Source organism: Saccostrea echinata, unplaced genomic scaffold (assembly GCF_033153115.1).
Source record: "Saccostrea echinata isolate AGI-Se365-2 ecotype Australia unplaced genomic scaffold, CSIRO_AGI_Sech_v1 ptg000008l, whole genome shotgun sequence".
NCBI lineage: Eukaryota > Metazoa > Mollusca > Bivalvia > Ostreida > Ostreidae > Saccostrea > Saccostrea echinata.
In genome coordinates this window covers 8,022,243-8,040,577 of record NW_026889757.1, presented here as the reverse complement: position 1 = coordinate 8,040,577, position 18,335 = coordinate 8,022,243, and the positions used below count along the sequence as shown (strand labels likewise).

The 18,335-nt window shown below is 35.6% G+C and overlaps 1 non-coding gene across 1 annotated transcript; it reads left to right on the top strand.

Annotated features, from left to right (window-relative positions):
* Window positions 1–16,285: 16,285 nt before the first annotated feature.
* Window positions 16,286–16,359, top strand: Trnat-agu (transfer RNA threonine (anticodon AGU)). The gene has a single exon. It is a non-coding gene; the product is annotated as a tRNA-Thr (tRNA).
* Window positions 16,360–18,335: the final 1,976 nt, after the last annotated feature.

Sequence of the window (18,335 nt, the reverse complement as noted above, 5' to 3'; positions counted from 1 at the left end):
CTTGGGTAAAGGGGATACAAGTTTTTTTTTCAAATGAAGGGCCACGCCCTCTTTCAAGGGGGAGATAATTAGGAATTAGTGAAAAATAATGGCATCATTTAAAAATCTTCTTCTCAAGAACCACAGGGCCAGGAAAAATGAAACATGTGGATGCATCCACCGGTAGTGTAGATTTAAGTTTATATTTAAATCATGACCCCCGGGGGTAGGGCGGGGCCACAATGGAGGATCAAAGTTTTACATAGAAATATATAGGAAAAATCTCTAAAAATCTTCTTCTCAAGAACAGCAAAGCCATGATGAGTCATATTTATATGGAAGCATCCTCAGGTAGTGTAGATTCAAGTTTATTCAAATCATGACCCCCGGGGGTAGGGCGGGGCCATAATGGAGGATCAAAGTTTTACATAGAAATATATAGGAAAAATCTCTAAAAATCTTCTTCTCAAGAACAGCAAAGCCATGATGAGTCATATTTATATGGAAGCATCCTCAGATAGTGTAGATTCAAGTTTATTCAAATCATGACCCCCGGGGGTAGGGCGGGGCCATAATGGAGGATCAAAGTTTTACATAGAAATATATAGGAAAAATCTCTAAAAATCTTCTTCTCAAGAACAGCAAAGCCATGATGAGTCATATTTATATGGAAGCATCCTCAGGTAGTGTAGATTCAAGTTTATTCAAATCATGACCCCCGGGGGTAGGGCGGGGCCATAATGGAGGATCAAAGTTTTACATAGAAATATATAGGAAAAATCTCTAAAAATCTTCTTCTCAAGAACAGCAAAGCCATGATGAGTCATATTTATATGGAAGCATCCTCAGATAGTGTAGATTCAAGTTTATTCAAATCATGACCCCCGGGGGTAGGGCGGGGCCATAATGGAGGATCAAAGTTTTACATAGAAATATATAGGAAAAATCTCTAAAAATCTTCTTCTCAAGAACAGCAAAGCCATGATGAGTCATATTTATATGGAAGCATCCTCAGATAGTGTAGATTCAAGTTTGTTCAAATCATGACCCCCGGGGGTAGGGTGGGTCCACAATGGAGGATCAAAGTCTTAAATAGAAATATATAGGAAAATATCTTCTTCTGAAGAACTGCAAACCATGATTAGTCATTTTGATATGGAAGCATCCTCAGGTAGTGTAGATTCTATTTTGTTCAAATGATGACCCCAAGGGGTAGGGTGGGGTCCAATGGGGGATCGAAAGTTTTTACATAAGAACATATAGAAAAAATATTTCTTCTCAAGAACAGAAAAGTTATGTTTAGTTATATTGATATGGAAGCATCCTCAGGTAGCGTAGATTCAAGTTTGTTCAAATGATGACCCCCGGGATAGGGAGGAGCCACAATGGGGGATCAAATTTTTACAAAGGAATATATGGGAAATTTTTAAAATCTTTTCAAGTACAACAAAGCCATTTGTTATATTGACATGGAAGCATCATCAGGTTGTTTAGAATTCAAGTCCCCCCCCCCCTGTAATCTTTTCAATACTGAACTGATTTGTGCTTTTGCCTAGCCAATGTGCTCAGGTGAGCGATGTGGCCCATGGGCCTCTTGTTATCTCTTATTCTCAAATATCACTGTATCAGAATAGATGAAACTTAAATATGTAAGCTTCCTGACATAATGGAGACTAAATTTGCAAAAATAATGGTCAATGCGAGTATATTAGGAAAATATATATTTTAAAATCTGGAGAACAGCAAGGTCTTGATAAGTCATTTTAATATGAAAGCACCCTCAAATAATGTACATTCAAGTTTGTTTAAATCGTGGTTGAGGGACACAGCAGGAGATCAAATTTTTACATTGGAATCAATAAGAAACAAGATGTGTTTGTGAAACACTGATGCCCCCGTATGGCAACTTATAGCAAAGGTTAAACTTTCTCAAATGCATTTCAAACATGTTGGTACCCAAAATAAGGTCTTGTCTCGAGGAATATACCTGTGAAATATGAAAGCCCTAGCAGCAACCATTGAAAACTAGTAGATATGGAAAAGGTTAAAGTTTTTCAAAAGTAAGTTAAACATCAAGGTCAAATGGTCAAAATCAAAGATGCTCAAGGAATTGCCTTCTCACAAGAAATACACATGTCAAATATGAAAGCCGTAGTTCCAATCGTTCAAAAGTTATAACCGTTCACGGTAGCTCAGTCGGTAGAGCGCTCGCTCCGTGATCGGGAGGTCGTATGTTCGAATCTCGGCCACGACAGACCTAAGTCGATAAAAAAATAGGTAGCAACTGTTCCTTCGCCATGCGCTCGGCACTCTGAAGTGAAAGTTGCGGGTCCTTCGGATGAGACCTTAAAAACCGAGGCCCCGTGTCACGGCAGGCGTTGGCACGATAAAGATCCCTCACTGCTCAATGGCCCTGAGTGCCGAGTAAGGTCAAAATTTGAAGCCCTTCACCGGTATATGGTGACGTCTCTATATGAGTGAAAAATTCTCGAATGGGACGTAAAACAATATACAATCAATCAATCAAAAGTTATGGCCAAGGTTTAAGTTTTTTTTCAAAAGTAGGTCAAACTCCAAGGTCATGGTCAATGGATTGGTATCCAAAGGAAGGTCTTGTCACAAGGAATAGACATGTCAAATTTTAAAGCCCTAGCACCAACCGTTCAAAAGTTATGTCCAGCGTTAAACTTTCCAAAAGAAGGTCAAAGGGTCAAAGTCGATGGTATCCTAAGGAAGATCTTGTCACAAGAATTACATATGTGAAGTATAGCCCTAGCACAACCGTTCAAAAGTTATGGCCAAGGTTAATGTTTTTCAAGGTCAAACTCCTAGGTCAAGGGTCAAAGTTGTTGGTATCCAAAGAAAGGTCTAGTCACAAGGATTACACTTGTGACGTATGAAAGCCCAAGCACTAACAGTTCAAAAGTTATGGTTAAGGTTAAAGTTCAGTAAAATTTTGTAAAACTGGGTCAAACTCCAAGGTCAAAAGGTCAAATATGATGGTACCCAAAGAAAGGTCTTGTCACAAGGAATACACTTGTGAAATATGAAAGCCATAGCTCCAGTCAATCAAAAGTTATGGTCAATGTTAAAGTTTTTGCGGACAAACAGACAGGCAGACGGGCGGACAGGGCAAAAACTATATACTCCCGAATCTTCGATACGGGGGCATAAAAAAAATTTGAATATCTCAATAACAAAAGGGCCATGATTAGTCGCATAATACGCATCCTCGGGAAGTGTAAATTCAAAGGAGATAAGCAAACAAGCTGAGAAAAATGCCAATGGTTTTTCAAACAGGAAAGCGAGTAATTGAATCTCAATTATAACAATTTTCTTTGATATTTCACTTAACAATAAGTAAAATTTTTACAATTTGAAACAATTGAAATTGTTCGTCTATGATACATCATTCGCACACCAAAGAGTACAAAAATGCTTATTTCATACTATACATAGAGGATAATCAATGTTTTGTAGTTCGATATGGAATTTATTTCACGATTTGGACAGGTTTATATATATATATATATATATATATATATATATATATATATATATATATATATATATACTCACACACGAGTGCGAAGCACGAGTGAAAATATCAAAAAATCCTGTCCCACTCGTGAAATAAATTCCATATCCAATTACAAAACATTGAATTTTCTGTTTATTAAATTTTCTTTGATTTTCCCTTTGCCTCTGTATTTTCTGAACACAGTGTCATAGACTGTGAGGTCATAGTTGAACAGCTGAGACGTCATAGCTTAGCAGTTGTGAGATTGAAAACATTGCAACATGGATTTTAGCAGCATATTTGGGAAGAAATTGGCAGTTTTAGTCTCTATCAAGATGGTTTAGTTACTTTCGCTATCTTATTAAAGGCCAGATATTGTGTTTTACTTTCTTTTATATGCTTTCACACTGTGAGAGAATATCACTTTGGTATCCTTTCACACTGTGAGTGACTATCACTTTTTGAATATCACTTTTCAATAAATAAATCACACTATTTCACTGTTGAAAATGTAATAAAATTTAACACAGTATTTCTATGTAAGTGGGTCTTCGCTTCATTTTAAGTTTATCTTCAAAGTGTATTTTAAAAAAGGATTTTTTTTTTTTTACTGAACAAAAACATGGAGCAGGGAGGCACTTTACTTAAAAAATACACTTATATCTTATCAATAAACAAGATATCCTTAATTTTTTGAATCACTGAACATTTTCTGACGAGAGAATTTTTCTCCGATCTTCTTTCAGCAAACATGAATCTAATCTGAGGATTCCGCGAATTTATATCACTACATGTAAATCATGCCCATATTGTTAGTCCCCTACCGGTGAAACCGGAGGGGACTATAGGTTTCCTCTGAGTCTGTCCGTCCGTCTGTCTGTCTGTCTGTCCCTCTGTCAGTCTGTCCCACTTGGTTTTCCGCACTTTTTTCCTAAGCGCTTGCAGATATTGAGCTGATTTTTGGTATGTGACTGTATCTTGATGAGATACAGATCAAGATTGCATTTCGTTCCGCTTTATTGATTTTTGAAGGAATTATGGCATTTTCAATTTTTAATGGGAACCAGATTACACTTGCCGGTAGGGGACTAGTATTGCTAGTGCAATACTCTCAGAATGCTTGTTTCTTTAGAAGGTTTTTAAGTTTTTTCTCCCAATATGATTCCGCATAAAAGTTTGATCCCCTATTGTGGCCCCACCCTTCTCTCGGGTGCCAAAATTTGAACTTTGAATCTGCATTACCTGATGAGGATTTAATATGGTAAACCATGGCTCTGCCATTATTGATAAAAACGTTTTTTTTTTCTCTATATATTTCCCATGTAAAATTTTGATCCCCCATTGTGCGCCCCATTGGAAGGGGAATTTAAAAAAAAAATGTAAGCTACACTTTGTTAAGAAGCGTTCATATAAATTTCATCTTTTCTGGCTCAGTGGTTCTTGAGAAGATTTTTTAAGACCCATTCTATTTTTGCGTTTTCTTGATTGTCTCTCCTGTTTTAGAGGGCGCGGCCTTTTATTTGAACAAACTTGAATTCCATTTACTCAAGGCGGTGGTTCTGGAGAGGAGCTTGAAAAAGTGAAAAGTTAACAGACGGGCGACAGGTGATCAAAAAAACCTTACTTGTACCTTTTGGTTCAAGTGAGCTATAAAAGAATCTTGGAAAACTAATTTTGGTTGATGATTAGTATATAGTATTCACTAAATGATATTGCAAGTAATTCGGTAAAATTACGGTATCAGTGTCCCTATCTGCGAAAGATAACTGTTTACTAGATTAGTTAATGAAATATGTCCAAAAAAATTCTTTAAAAAAGCTTCCGGAATCCAAAAGACAGCCCTATCTACCCAAGGAAAGGGCAATTTAATTATAGCTCGATTATTCAAGTTTGACGGAAATCTTGCAACTAGACTCCGGGTCAATATATGAAACCAATTGAAAGAGATTATCTAATGATTTTTAGTTTAAAAAAGTACCTTTTACGTACGATAAAGTTGTTCTTAATACCCTTTTTGAGGTTAATCTTTATATGACGTTTCACTAGAGATTTTTTTAGTTAGGGTAGATGTCTCACGTGAAAGGTGTGATCCCTAGGCATCTAAATACTTCCTGTATTTAACAGGGGAGGGGGGTTCATTGCTTGCTTTGGCAGTTGATTCTGCAAAGTAAAAGTCTACTATGCGTATATGTCATATATATATATATATATATATATATAGGATCTCCCATGATTTGTAGTTGGATATGATTTTTATCCAACGAGTTGTGTGTTTTTTATCCCCGAGCCTTGGCGAGGGGATAAAAACACACAACGAGTTGGATAAAAGTCATATCCAACTACAAATCATGGGAGATTCTTTTTATCCCATGTTTAATACTTCACAATGAATGTTTTACGCTGTTTTATACAGGACTCCACTTCATTTTACTTCATCACTCTAACGCAAAACCATTGTGACGTCACAACTGCACTTAACTGTGGAATATGAAAAAATTATCCAACGAGTCATATCCACGGGATAAAGGGGTAAACATGGGATTATCCCATGTTTACCCCTTTATCCCGTGGATATGTTCGATAAATATATATATATATATATATATATGTAGCTCAGGGAGCCGCTTATCAGATGTTGGCGAATCCCTGGTGTAACGAAGGTCATTAAAGGTCAGGCGATGGAAATTTTTTTTATATACTCAGTATATTGCATTACCCTTTATATATACCGATGTTTGTTTATATATTTCGCATTTCTCTTTATATATATCGAGGTTCTGTTTATATATTTCGCATTTCCTTTATATATATCGAGGTTTTGTTTATATATTTCGCATTTCCTTTACATATATCGAGGTTTGTTTATATATATCGCATTTCCTTTATATATTGAGGTTTGCCTTTATATATACAAGTTGGCACTAATGGGCTTCCGTATTATTATATATTAATATATTTTATTCTTTACAATCTTCAATTAATGCCCTTTTAGTCTCTATAGATATTTCCTACTTTCTTTCGACCAGTCTTCCATGACCTGGGCAACTGAAACCCTCACATATATAAAAATAAATGTGTTCACCAAAATTGTTTTTAAAAATACCTTCTTTTTAATTCATAAAACTTTTATCCTGAGTGGTATTTGCATATTAGTATTAGATTAATTGTGGGCTATTATTCACGAGATTTAGAAGATTTTCCTGTGTAATAGATCAACTTAGACCTTTTAGCTCACTCATGGTGAAAGATTAAGTGACCTTTTCTGATCATCCATTGTCCGTCCGTCTGTAAACTTCTCGAGAACCACTGAGGTCATTTTAACATAAAGCATCCATGGGTAAAGGGGATTTTAAATTGTTTAAATGAGGAACCAAACCCCTTCCAAGCAGAGATAATCAAGAAAAGGCAAACTTAAAGGGGCTTCATAAAATTTTTTCTCAAAACCCACAGGACCGGAAAAGGCGAGACTAATGAGGAAGCTTTCTGAGGTAGTGTAGATTCTAAATTGTTCAAATCATGACCCCCGGTGGTGGGATGGGACAATAGGGGATCAAACTTTTACATTGAACTATGTATGAAAAATCTTTCAAAATCTTGGACCAGAAAAGATGAAACTAATGTAAAAGCTGGGGTAGTGTAATTTCTAAATTGTTCAAATAAAAGCCCCGGGGGTAGGATTGAGCTAACATAGGGGATCAAAGTTTTACATGAAATGTATGGAGATAATTAACAGTATTCAAGCTCAAAAGTCCATTAAACAATACAAATTTGGGAGCAGATCAAACACGGACCTCTAAAACATCAGGAGGTGGGATCAGGTGCCATAGAGGAGTGAGCATCCCCTGCCGACCGATCACACCCGCCATGTGCTCCTTGTCATGATCGGGAAATAACGGAAAAAACCGTCGACAATTCAGTGTGTAAATAATGGCCTAACAATTAGTATGAAAAACGTCTGTCAGCATTTGACATAATGATAAATTGTATTTGCTGACAAGGTCATTGTATCGACCATAGAACTTACGAAATGATGACTTTAAACGATCCTGTTGATATTCTTGTTTCATCAACTTGTTTGTCAATAACTTACCTCGTTTTAGAAATTGTTCATACGTAGAGCATGCTCTTGCGTATCGAATCAACTGAGAGATATAAACCCCATATGCAGGTGATGAAGGTATATTGCTGCATAAGTAAGTTGATGATTGAAAAGTTAAAGTCATCACGTTCATCATAAAGCTTGGTTGAAGCAAATAAAAAAAATTTAAAGTCATTCTTAAACACCATTGGAGTAAAAAAAAAAGTGAAAATTATGTAAAAGCTTCCTGAGGTAGTGAAGTTTCTAAACTGCTAAAATTGTGGCCCTCGGGGGTAGAGCGGGATCTCAATAGGAAAACTCTTAAAAATCTTTTTAAGAACCACTGGAGCAGAAAGATGAAACTTACCTGAAAACTTTCTGACCTAATGTAGATTCTAAATTCTTAATTGTTCAAATCACGGTAGAGTGGGCCACAAATGGGAATCAAAGTTTTACATTGAAATATATAAGAAAAAAATTAAATCAACTTCTCAAGAACAGCAAAGCCATGATCAGTCATACTAATATGGAGGCATCCTTAGGTAGTTTAGATTCAATTTTTATAAAAATCATAACCCCGCGGGGATATATCGAAGGAGATCAAAGATTTACAGAGGAGTATATAGAAAAATATATTTTTGATTTTCTCAAGGACAGAAAAACCATGATTGGCTGTATTAATATGGAAGCAACCTTAGGTAGTGTAGATTCAAGTGTGTTGAAATCATGCCCCCGGGTTAGGGTGAGGCCACATTTGGCGATCATAATTTTACAAGGGAATATATAAGGCGAAAAAGAACAGCAAACCATGATTAGTCATATTAATATGGACCATCCTCAGATAGTTTAGATTCAGGTTTATTGAAATCGTATTTTAAATCAATTTTTACAAAGGAAAATATTGGGGGAAATCTTTAAAAACTTTCCTTCTCAGGAACAGCATATGAATGTGGAATCACTTTCACGTGGTGTAAGTTTCAGGGTGTGGCCACAATAGATGATCAAAAGTTTACGCAGGAACTTAAAGGAAAAGATTTAATAAATCTTCCTCTCAAGAACAGCATAGTCATGATTAGCTATATTTATATGGAAGCAATATCAGATAGTGTACATTCAATTTTATTCAAAACATGACCCCTGTTTGTAGGGTGGGGCCACAAAAGGCGATCTAAGGAACACATTGGTACCGTATATAAGATTTGCATGTATTTCGGGGGAAAGAATCTGATAAACAGCAGGGTCCAAAGTGATTCAGATGTGCATTGTGGCCATGAGCCTCTTGTTTCTTATTCTTTTTTTCAACAATGGCGAATACAAAGTAGATCAAATTATTTTTTTATGTGGATTTTTGTGATTTGAAAAAATGTACAAATATAGATAACCTCGAATCCATTATGATGCTTCTTGATTGAATGTGCGGTGACCTCGCTGCTACTTTTATAATTGTGTGTGTGGAGGGGGGGGGGGGTATAGCATGAGATATTTCAAAATACTTATAAAGTGTTATATACCAATAATAAAAAAAGTAGTCTTTTCGAGTTTGAATTAAAGAAAGAATTGTATATTTCAAGATTGAAGCAATTACAAACTACAGAACAAACTGTTATAAATTTAGGTGCACTTTACTTGAAGACAAAGTTCAATCCAGTGCAGCCCAGCTTTGGCTTGAACTTGAGCTTCATGTTTCGTTGTAATATTTCTAATCGACTGTCCCTGGTTTTCACACCTTGTTGAAAATAAAAGTCTAATATAATTTGATACTTGTATAGGGACACTCCCAGCAATGAAGGGGTACCTTTGCGTTGGACTAAATATATTTAATTTCACTTAAGTACACAACAAATCAAATATTGCCTTTACCTTAACCCATGTTTAAGGGAGAAAAAAAAGCAATGATACATTACATTAAAAGTCAGTCTTCCAATATTTATATCTTATAGCAGCATAGTTTTCATACTACTATGTAATAATATAAATGTATTTTTTATGTCTATAATATTACCAGTTCATCTTAGATTTAAAAAATTCAAATAAAATATTTAAATTGAGTTGGGTTAAGATTTTTTTTTAAACTTACCTTATGAATTGCAGATAATTTGGATTTAAAGAAACGTGTACACGAATGCAAATTTATACTATAGAAGGTGTTGCTGCGTCAAGTTATATACGGATTTCTAGTTGGTCTGACGTCACCGCTGTATTGGGCAGTTTTACAAGAAATCAAATTTCTTTTTAATAAGGTTAAGAGAACTTGCACAAAAATGCCCCATGGACCACAACACTCACCTGAGCCGCCTTTGCCGAACAGTTCTTTATCAAAAGGATTTCAGTTTATATTTTCATCTATATTCCCACTTTCGACTAAAAACTTTTGATCCCCTATTGTTGACCAACCCTAGCCGGAAGGGGTCATGACTAAACCTAGCTTGAATCCTCACTCTATGGTGATGCTGAATATCAGTATGATTTACATGACCTTGCTGATCGATCTGGGGAAGAAACATTTTTTTTCTTAGTTGAATTTGAAAACAAAAAAATTGAATTTGCACTTCTGGGGATGCTTGCATATTAATATGGATTAATGTTCTTTGTGCTATTCATTAGAAGATTTTGAAATAATTTTTATACATACATGTACATATCCCACGGGCTTTGGAGAATAACGGACAGAGCAAAAACTATATGCCCCAAATCTACGATTACTATTTTCTCCACCATTTTATAAAACTATTAGATGCTCACCTGAGCCGAGCTTATAGTCTGTTCTCTGCATGTAAATATTTGACATTTTCGACTCCGTGTGTGTGTTTGTTAATCTGTTGTTTGTCTGCAAAAACTTTGACCTTGCCCATAACTTCTGAATAGTTGGTGCAAGGACCTTTATATTCCACATGTTTATTCTTCGTGACAAGACCTTTCTTTGGGTACCAATAATTTTCATCTTTTGACCTTGACCTACTTTTTGAAAAAAAAAACTCCAACCTTGGCCATAACTTTTGAACTATTAAGGCTAGGCTTTTATATTTTACAGGTGCATTTTTTGTGACAAGACCTCCCGTTAGATACCAACAATTTTGACCCTTTGACCTTGACCTTTGAGTATGACCTTTGTTTGAAAAACCTTAACCTTGGACATTACTTTTGAAAGATTAATGCTAGGGCTTTCATATTTCACAGGTGCATTTCCTGTGACAAGACCTTCCTTTACGTACCAACAATTTTGACCCTTTGACTTTAACCTTTCAGTATGACCTTTATTTGAAAAACCTTAACCTTGGACATTACGTTTGAACTGTTAATGCTAGGACTTTCATATTCCACAGGTGTATTCCTTGTGACAAGACCGTTTCTTTTGGTACCAATATTTTTTATCTCTTGACCTTCAACTTGGAGTTTGACTAGCATTTGAGAAACTTTAACCTTTGACATGAGCAGCCATACGGGGGGCATCAGTGTCTCACAAACATATCTTGTTGATAATGTAAATTGTTTTCAAAATTTAAAAAATAACATCAGAGTATATTGATTTGAGAGTCTGAAAGATTTGTCTCATTTCATTTTCCTTGTAAATTAAAGAGATGCAGCGAAAAAGGATTTTTTTTTTTTAATTGAAATTTTATCAGTATAAAATAAACAAACCATCACAAATATCGAAAAATTTGTGATACATTTTTTTGTCAAGATATCTTTTGTCGTTAAGTAATGATTTCAAAATATATGTAGAAAAAATTATATAACGTTTGCCTCGTCAGAGTAACACGCCCCTGCAGTAGAACAATATTTAAAAATAAAATTCCATTGACAGCTTGAAACTATATTCTGCATCCATCCAAACCGATATAACCATAGTTATATAAATACTAGGAGTGCGTCCATTTATTTTGAAAATCAAGTAATTTTGTTTATGTAATTGGTGTTACTTTTAAAATTTATCAAACGTTTAATTTGTTGAGTTACATTTACACTGACTCTGATTTTTTCCTTCAAAATTAATCGCTGGGACTAAACATAATAATTAAGTATTTCTGTTTATTTTTGCATTTCATTGTACAATATAATATATTATGAAAACTTCTATAAAGATGACGATCGTGGATACAGGTATATCCTAAAAACCTGATGTGTCAATAAGAAATGCGGTTAATGCTTAAAATTTTGAAGATTCAGTGCAATGCCCGATAAAATTCTAAATATTTGTATAAACCTTGTGAAAATAAGAAATGCGATTGTCTTAAATTAATTGGGTAAACATCAGTATCGAAAAAATAAGTTGTCTTATAATAATCAAGAACGTAGTTACAGAAACTTTGGGATTATCAGAAATACTTGGAACTATCCCAGTCATTTAGATTTAACTTTTAGCTAATTGAGACAGAGCCTCAATGAGCCAAATAATGGCGGGATCATGAAGTATTACCTCCTTGCGTCTGTCACTCCATCAAAATAAGTTTTCAAGACATTTTGTACCCACTCTTTCTAAAGAAAGTTTGGGTATACAAATATTGTAATCATGGTTCGCCCTCAGTCTTTTTCCTCAGACTCCTCATACATTTTAAGCAGTAGCCAATCAGTCTTATGAAATAGGATACGTCGTGTCCTGTTAAACTCCAGAACTCCTCTGACATTATACACAATAGCCAGATCACCGTTTGGAATATGACTGGCGGTGCCCTGTAAATGTGGAAAGAGGTTGCAGAATTTTAATTTTCACCCTGGGGCCAATTGGGGTCAAAAACGACTTTTAAAAAACTTGATTCAAGAACTCTTCTTATTTGCTTTTGCATTTACCAAATCATCTTTTGAAATATGATTGGTGGTGTCCTAAAGATGTGCAGTATACTAATTATATTTAGGGATTTTCACTTTCACAAGGGAGGCCGAATTGAAGGGTCGAAAACGATGGGTTTTCTATGAAAACTCCTCTTATATTTTACGCTGTAGCCAAATCATCTTTTGGAATATGATTAGTGGTGTTCTGTTATTGAGCACTAAAGTTTTAAACCCTGGGGACCAATTCTGGTTTCAAAAAGTTCCCACAAAAAAACCTGGTTCCCAGAACTCCTTTTACATTTTAAGCAGTAACCAGAGATAATCTTTTTATATATTACCAGAAATCCTCTTACATTTTACGCAGTAACCAAATCATCTTTAGGAATATGATTGGTTTTCTCTTGTGATATTCAATTTTATTTTCACCTTAGGGACCAATACGGAGTCAAAAATGGAATTTTTTTTAAACAAAAAGCTAGTTCCCAGAATTCCTTTTACATTTTAAGCAGTAACCAGATATTTCTTTAATATGACTAGATGAAATCCCGCGCAAGCGCTGGAAATTGAATTATACCACTACCGACAGAAAAATTCCAATGATATATATTGCAGTTTCTATTGACAGCCTACAGGCTTATAGCAGGAAGAAATACTTTGTTCAAAATCCCGCATTTAGCTTTGGAGCAGAAGTAGACGTACGTCACCATCCCCCTCCCCCCCCCCCTCCCTTATAAAAACTTGAAAAATAACAATTTCATTAAATGCCGTTTTTTTTGTGAAACCTATTATACCATGTTATGAATATTGCACTTCAGGTGCTCTTATTTCATTTCTGTCAAGGATAAAAGCACCGAATATTCACATTTTAATGATAATTTGGATATTTTTTTTTATAGTAAATATTAGCTTTTAACACCCTAGTATTTGATACAAGAGACTGTATTCAGAAAAAATATGAAATGTATATTGGTTAAAGCACAATATTGAACAGCTTTAATTGTATTTTAACAATACCTTATCCATTAATTTTCTCTTTTCATGTAAGCAAATTTATTACAAATTGTACTTCGGGTTCGTTGCCACTATGCTCTCAGTGAGGAATATACAAATTTTACCGATAAATTTATTAGGAAAACCAACTAATAGTCTTTCGATATATAAATATATTCACAACTTATAGTGTTATCAAAAATTTACCATTATTTTTATGACCATTCACACACAAGCTATTTTTATGTTCATGCAGCTATAATCGCCTCGTTTTTTAGCTCTACTGATCAGAGATCAGTACTAGTATACACTTGTTGACTGGGGTAAAGGGAAACTGTCGATCTGTTGGACCGGAGTGCAAGCTATTGTCCAAGGCCGTAGGCAACAGCCTGCACTCCGGTCTAAAAGATCGACTGTTTCCCAAGACTCCTGTCAACAACTGTTTTGTTATACTCATACTAAATCAAATCCATAAATTTAACAGAAAATAAAACTGTTAAAATTGGGAGAGAGAGACTTTACGTTTTCACAACATTTTTCGTATTTTTACTGTCCCTTCTTTCAAGTATCGCCTGGATTTCATCCTCGTTCGCCGCAGCAAAACGAACATCGGCCATTTCTGTTTATCTTTAATATACAGGTTTAAATTACTCGGCACTCCTCGGCTGATTACATTTAACTGTTACCCGAATCAGCCGAGGTTTGCCGAATGAGGAAAAGATAACTCAATTTAGCGCCATTTGACGTCAGCGGGCAACAGTCTTTTTTGCTAGCGCTCTCGAGCGCTAGCAACTACGTTAATCTATATTTCTGAAATACGCATCCTCGACTTCACGGTCGGGGATTCTGGGAAAACTACTGTAGATGGACTGTACGAAAACAATTTCGTTTTGTCATACAAAAATAGAAATGATCCGAATTTACACTGGCCTTTCCTGTCTGATATGAGCGATATACATTTCGTAGGTTAGAGACAGTCAATACCAGTCTAGATCCGGATTCTGAATTTTTTTTAATTTATTGTCTAACCTACACATAAAAGTACAAGAAAATATTTGGCCATATAATGATTCTAGACATCTAGCTTTCCTTACATTTTATCACCTTAGTGGATAATTCCGGCAAGCTCGAAAAAAAAAAACAACAAAAAAAATCTTTTTCAGAGTATGTCGGAAAGACATGGCAATTTAGTGTTTATCATCTGAAAATACATATGATCTGAAGTTTCGTGTTTTGTTGTCTAACCTGCACGTAAATGAACAAAAAGTAACAGTAACTCGGATCTTTTAAAACCAGGACTGTCATTTCTAAAGTGGTAATGAATACATAGCTTTTCTAATCTACCTTCATGGATCTTTCCGGCAAGCTCGGAAAACCGCGGCAACCTCGGATATGTTTTCCGAGCTTGCCGGAAAGGCCCGAAGGTGCTCATTGGTTCTACTGACCTTTTATTTTTCACCTAGAAATTGAAATTACAGTAAAATACAGAATGCTTTAAGCACAGTTAGGAGTTATGCCATTGCCGACGTGAAGCACACTCTTAGATTCACCATTCTGAATTGTGACACCCCCCCCCCTACACACACACAAACTCAAACTTCACCCCCCAGTGCACCAATCTGCCTTCCTATTAATAATTAATCGATTCAGCAAATTTAACAAATGGTTCGGATTTCTTCTTCTGTATTTTTTTATGCTACAGCGCTAGCTTACCAATCTTTTTAAAAGATAAGCTTGTTAACAGTCTATTTTAACAGTTCCTGGTCCGACAGTCGGGGAAAACAGTCGAACTGTTGGACTTTTTTAAAGTAAGAAATTATATAGGGACTGTTTAGTAGGGGTATAACAAAAGAGCTTATGCGATAGTAAGGTGTCCGTCGTCCGTCCGTCTGTCTGTCTGACCGTCTGTCTATCTGTAAACAATTTTTCACAATCCTCCTCCTACAGTTTTGGTCTGATTTCAATATAACTTGGCACACAAGTAGACTACACTATGATACGTAATTCTGTGTATCGGCTTTTGATTTTGATGAACAGTGTTGCCATGGTTACTGTCCTTTACAAAAATTTTGATATTTCTTATTCAAAATAAAATTTTGCATAAGAAATGTCAAAATTTTTGTAAAGGACATTACTAAAAATAGAAGTTTCTGTGAAATACTTTCAAAGGCCTACTCCTCCTACAGTTTTGGTCTGATTTCAATACAACTTGGCACACAAGTAGATTACACTGAGATACCTAATTGTGTATATCCCTTTTTTGATTTTGGTGAAGTGTTGCCATGGTTACAAAAAAATTGAAATTTCGTTGATATACTTTCAAAACATTACTTCGCCCTACAGTTTGGTCTGATTTTAATATAACGTGGCATGCAAGTAGACTACACTGAGATACATAATTGTCTTTATTGTTTTGTTTTTTTTTATTTTGATGAATGATGTTGCCATGATGACTAAAATCGAAATTTCTATAAAATTCTTTTAAAAGGCCACTCCTTATACAGTTTTAGTCTGATTGCAATTCATCTTGCCACTAAAAGAAAGTAAAACAAGGATTATTATTTATTTATTGCTTTTGCAAAGTTTCAAGTCCAAGTGCTACTTTTCTCTTTATTATAAGTACTGTAGGAATTTAGGCTGGACTGAGGACATCGGCCTGGATAGCTCAGTGGTTAGAGCACCTGACTAGTAACGTAGGGGTCCCGGGTTCGATTCCCGGTCCAGCCATATGTTTTTCATTATATATATTTATGAATTTTCAATGTATATTAACTCATTCCTCCTTTCCATACTACAGTTGGTGCCGTGACCTACCTTGTTCAGGCAATATAATATATAAAATATAATAAATGTTAAGTCCTGACAAGGTGAACTTGTGTTGTGTCTTCGGGGGCGAAGACTATTTAAGGAGGGAGGAATGTAGGAATTTAGGCTGGACTGAGGACATCGGCCTGGATAGCTCAGTGGTTAGAGCACCTGACTAGTAATGCAGGGGTCCCGGGTTCGATTCCCGGTCCAGCCATATGTTTTTCATCATATATATATTTATGAATTTTCAATGTATATTAACTCATTCCTCCTTTCCATACTACAGTACAAACCAGTAGAGCTACCGTCTCGACAGAGACTTCTGGTCTTTTAAACATCGGGCTCAATACTACATATGTATAAGATGTTCTAGAAGTTTTCTTCAATATTAAGATCAGTGAATGACGAAATAATTTGTACATTTCCCTTTTTAATCGGTTATCATAACTTATTTCTATTTAGCTGCAGAACTGTAGCGTTATGGTTTTATATTTTAGTCTTTGACCATAACGCTACAGATCATGTACTGCAAATATGGTGCAAATTACGGCGCAAGATTTTCTACGCACGATTGGGGAGAATTTCTCCACTTTCCAGCATTGGTCAATCAACTACCTTTCACTCCCTAATTCTAGACATATTTTATCCACCTCCTGGCCCTTCACAGTCGTCTCTACAGACCAATAAGTTCGCTTCTTACGAATTTCCTGCCATCCGAAAAAAATAAAAACAAGCGAGTTTATTGGTCTGTAGAGACGACTATAAAGGGAAAGGATGTATAGACAACCTTAAAGGTTAGGATGGGTTGGGCCCATCGTTTCAAGTCCGGAGTCCGCCATATAGCTCTCCCCAGAACGGGAGAGGATCGTACATTTGACCGTGGTTTGCGACGTTGAGGGGAGGCCAAGTAGGACTATCAAAGATTGTATACGACGATTTTTAATAAACCCTTAGTAAATTGTAGGAAAAAGACTGCAATTGTAATAATTTGTTTGTAAACAGATGGTAGGAATCATGCTCTTTTATTTTAGATGAATTATATGTATAATGATAGTTTGCATGTTCCTTTTTATAGTACATTTCCGTCGAAAGTTCTCAGTCTAACATCGCGGAATGGATTTTGGAGAAAACTGGATTTTTGTTACCAACGTATACGTTACTCTTCCTGATTTGAAAACTGAGTCTAGAAAATTAAGTGACGAAATGTATTGTTTAATAATTCTAATCTTAATTTTATTTATTGATTTCCTGTGTTCTGATTGGACGAGAACAAATTCAAGAAAAAGTTTACACATCGATAAATCTCTCAACCAGAACTACTTTCTTGGCCTACATGTAGCTTTTACTATAAACAAAAATGAAACAAATCGTTACTTATAGTCTGTTTTAGCTAAACGATTACAGAAACTTTAAATTAAATAAGAACAAAACTGACGACAGGACTGACAGACGGGAATGTTATGTTTATGTCACTGTCTGATCACGAGTTAAATCTCTCTCAGGATATTATCGTCGTTCCTAATGCTAAGCAAATCAGCTCAGTTCTCGGTAGCTGATAGGAAAGAGAAACGTACCTCAGACTCTTGCCTTATTAGCATCAAATTCATATGTCTACATCCATATGTCTACATCCTACATCCTATAGTCCCGTCTTTAAACACACCAGAGCAAATCAAGGGTGTCGTCTGTATGCTACTTTCATTTTAGAGCGTTTCACCGTTTGTCGTTAATGTCAACATGGTCAAGGACGAATTCTTCTGAAGTCTACCTGTATTTACGATATTCGTTGACTTAAACAATATTCGAAGATATGTTTTATATGTTTGTTATATTGAATGTTTTGACAATTTAAGTTAAACTTTATCGATGCACATCTCGATTACGTTTCGTTTCCACACCGCGACATAAAGTATTCCTACGCTGTATACAAAAATAACGGATTGTATGGAGACTTCAAAGAGAAATAATTTTAAAACTTCTTAACTGGAATTATGACAAGAAGGCCATGGGCCACAACGCTCACCTGAGTTACTTCGGCCCTGCTGTTCTTCACCAGCCCCCCCTTGTAATACTTATTGCGGCCCCGCCCTACCCCCGGGGGCCATGATTTGAACAATTTAGAATCTACACTACCCAAGGATGCTTCCACATAAGTTTCAGCTTTTCTGGCCCAGTGGTTCTTGAGAAGAA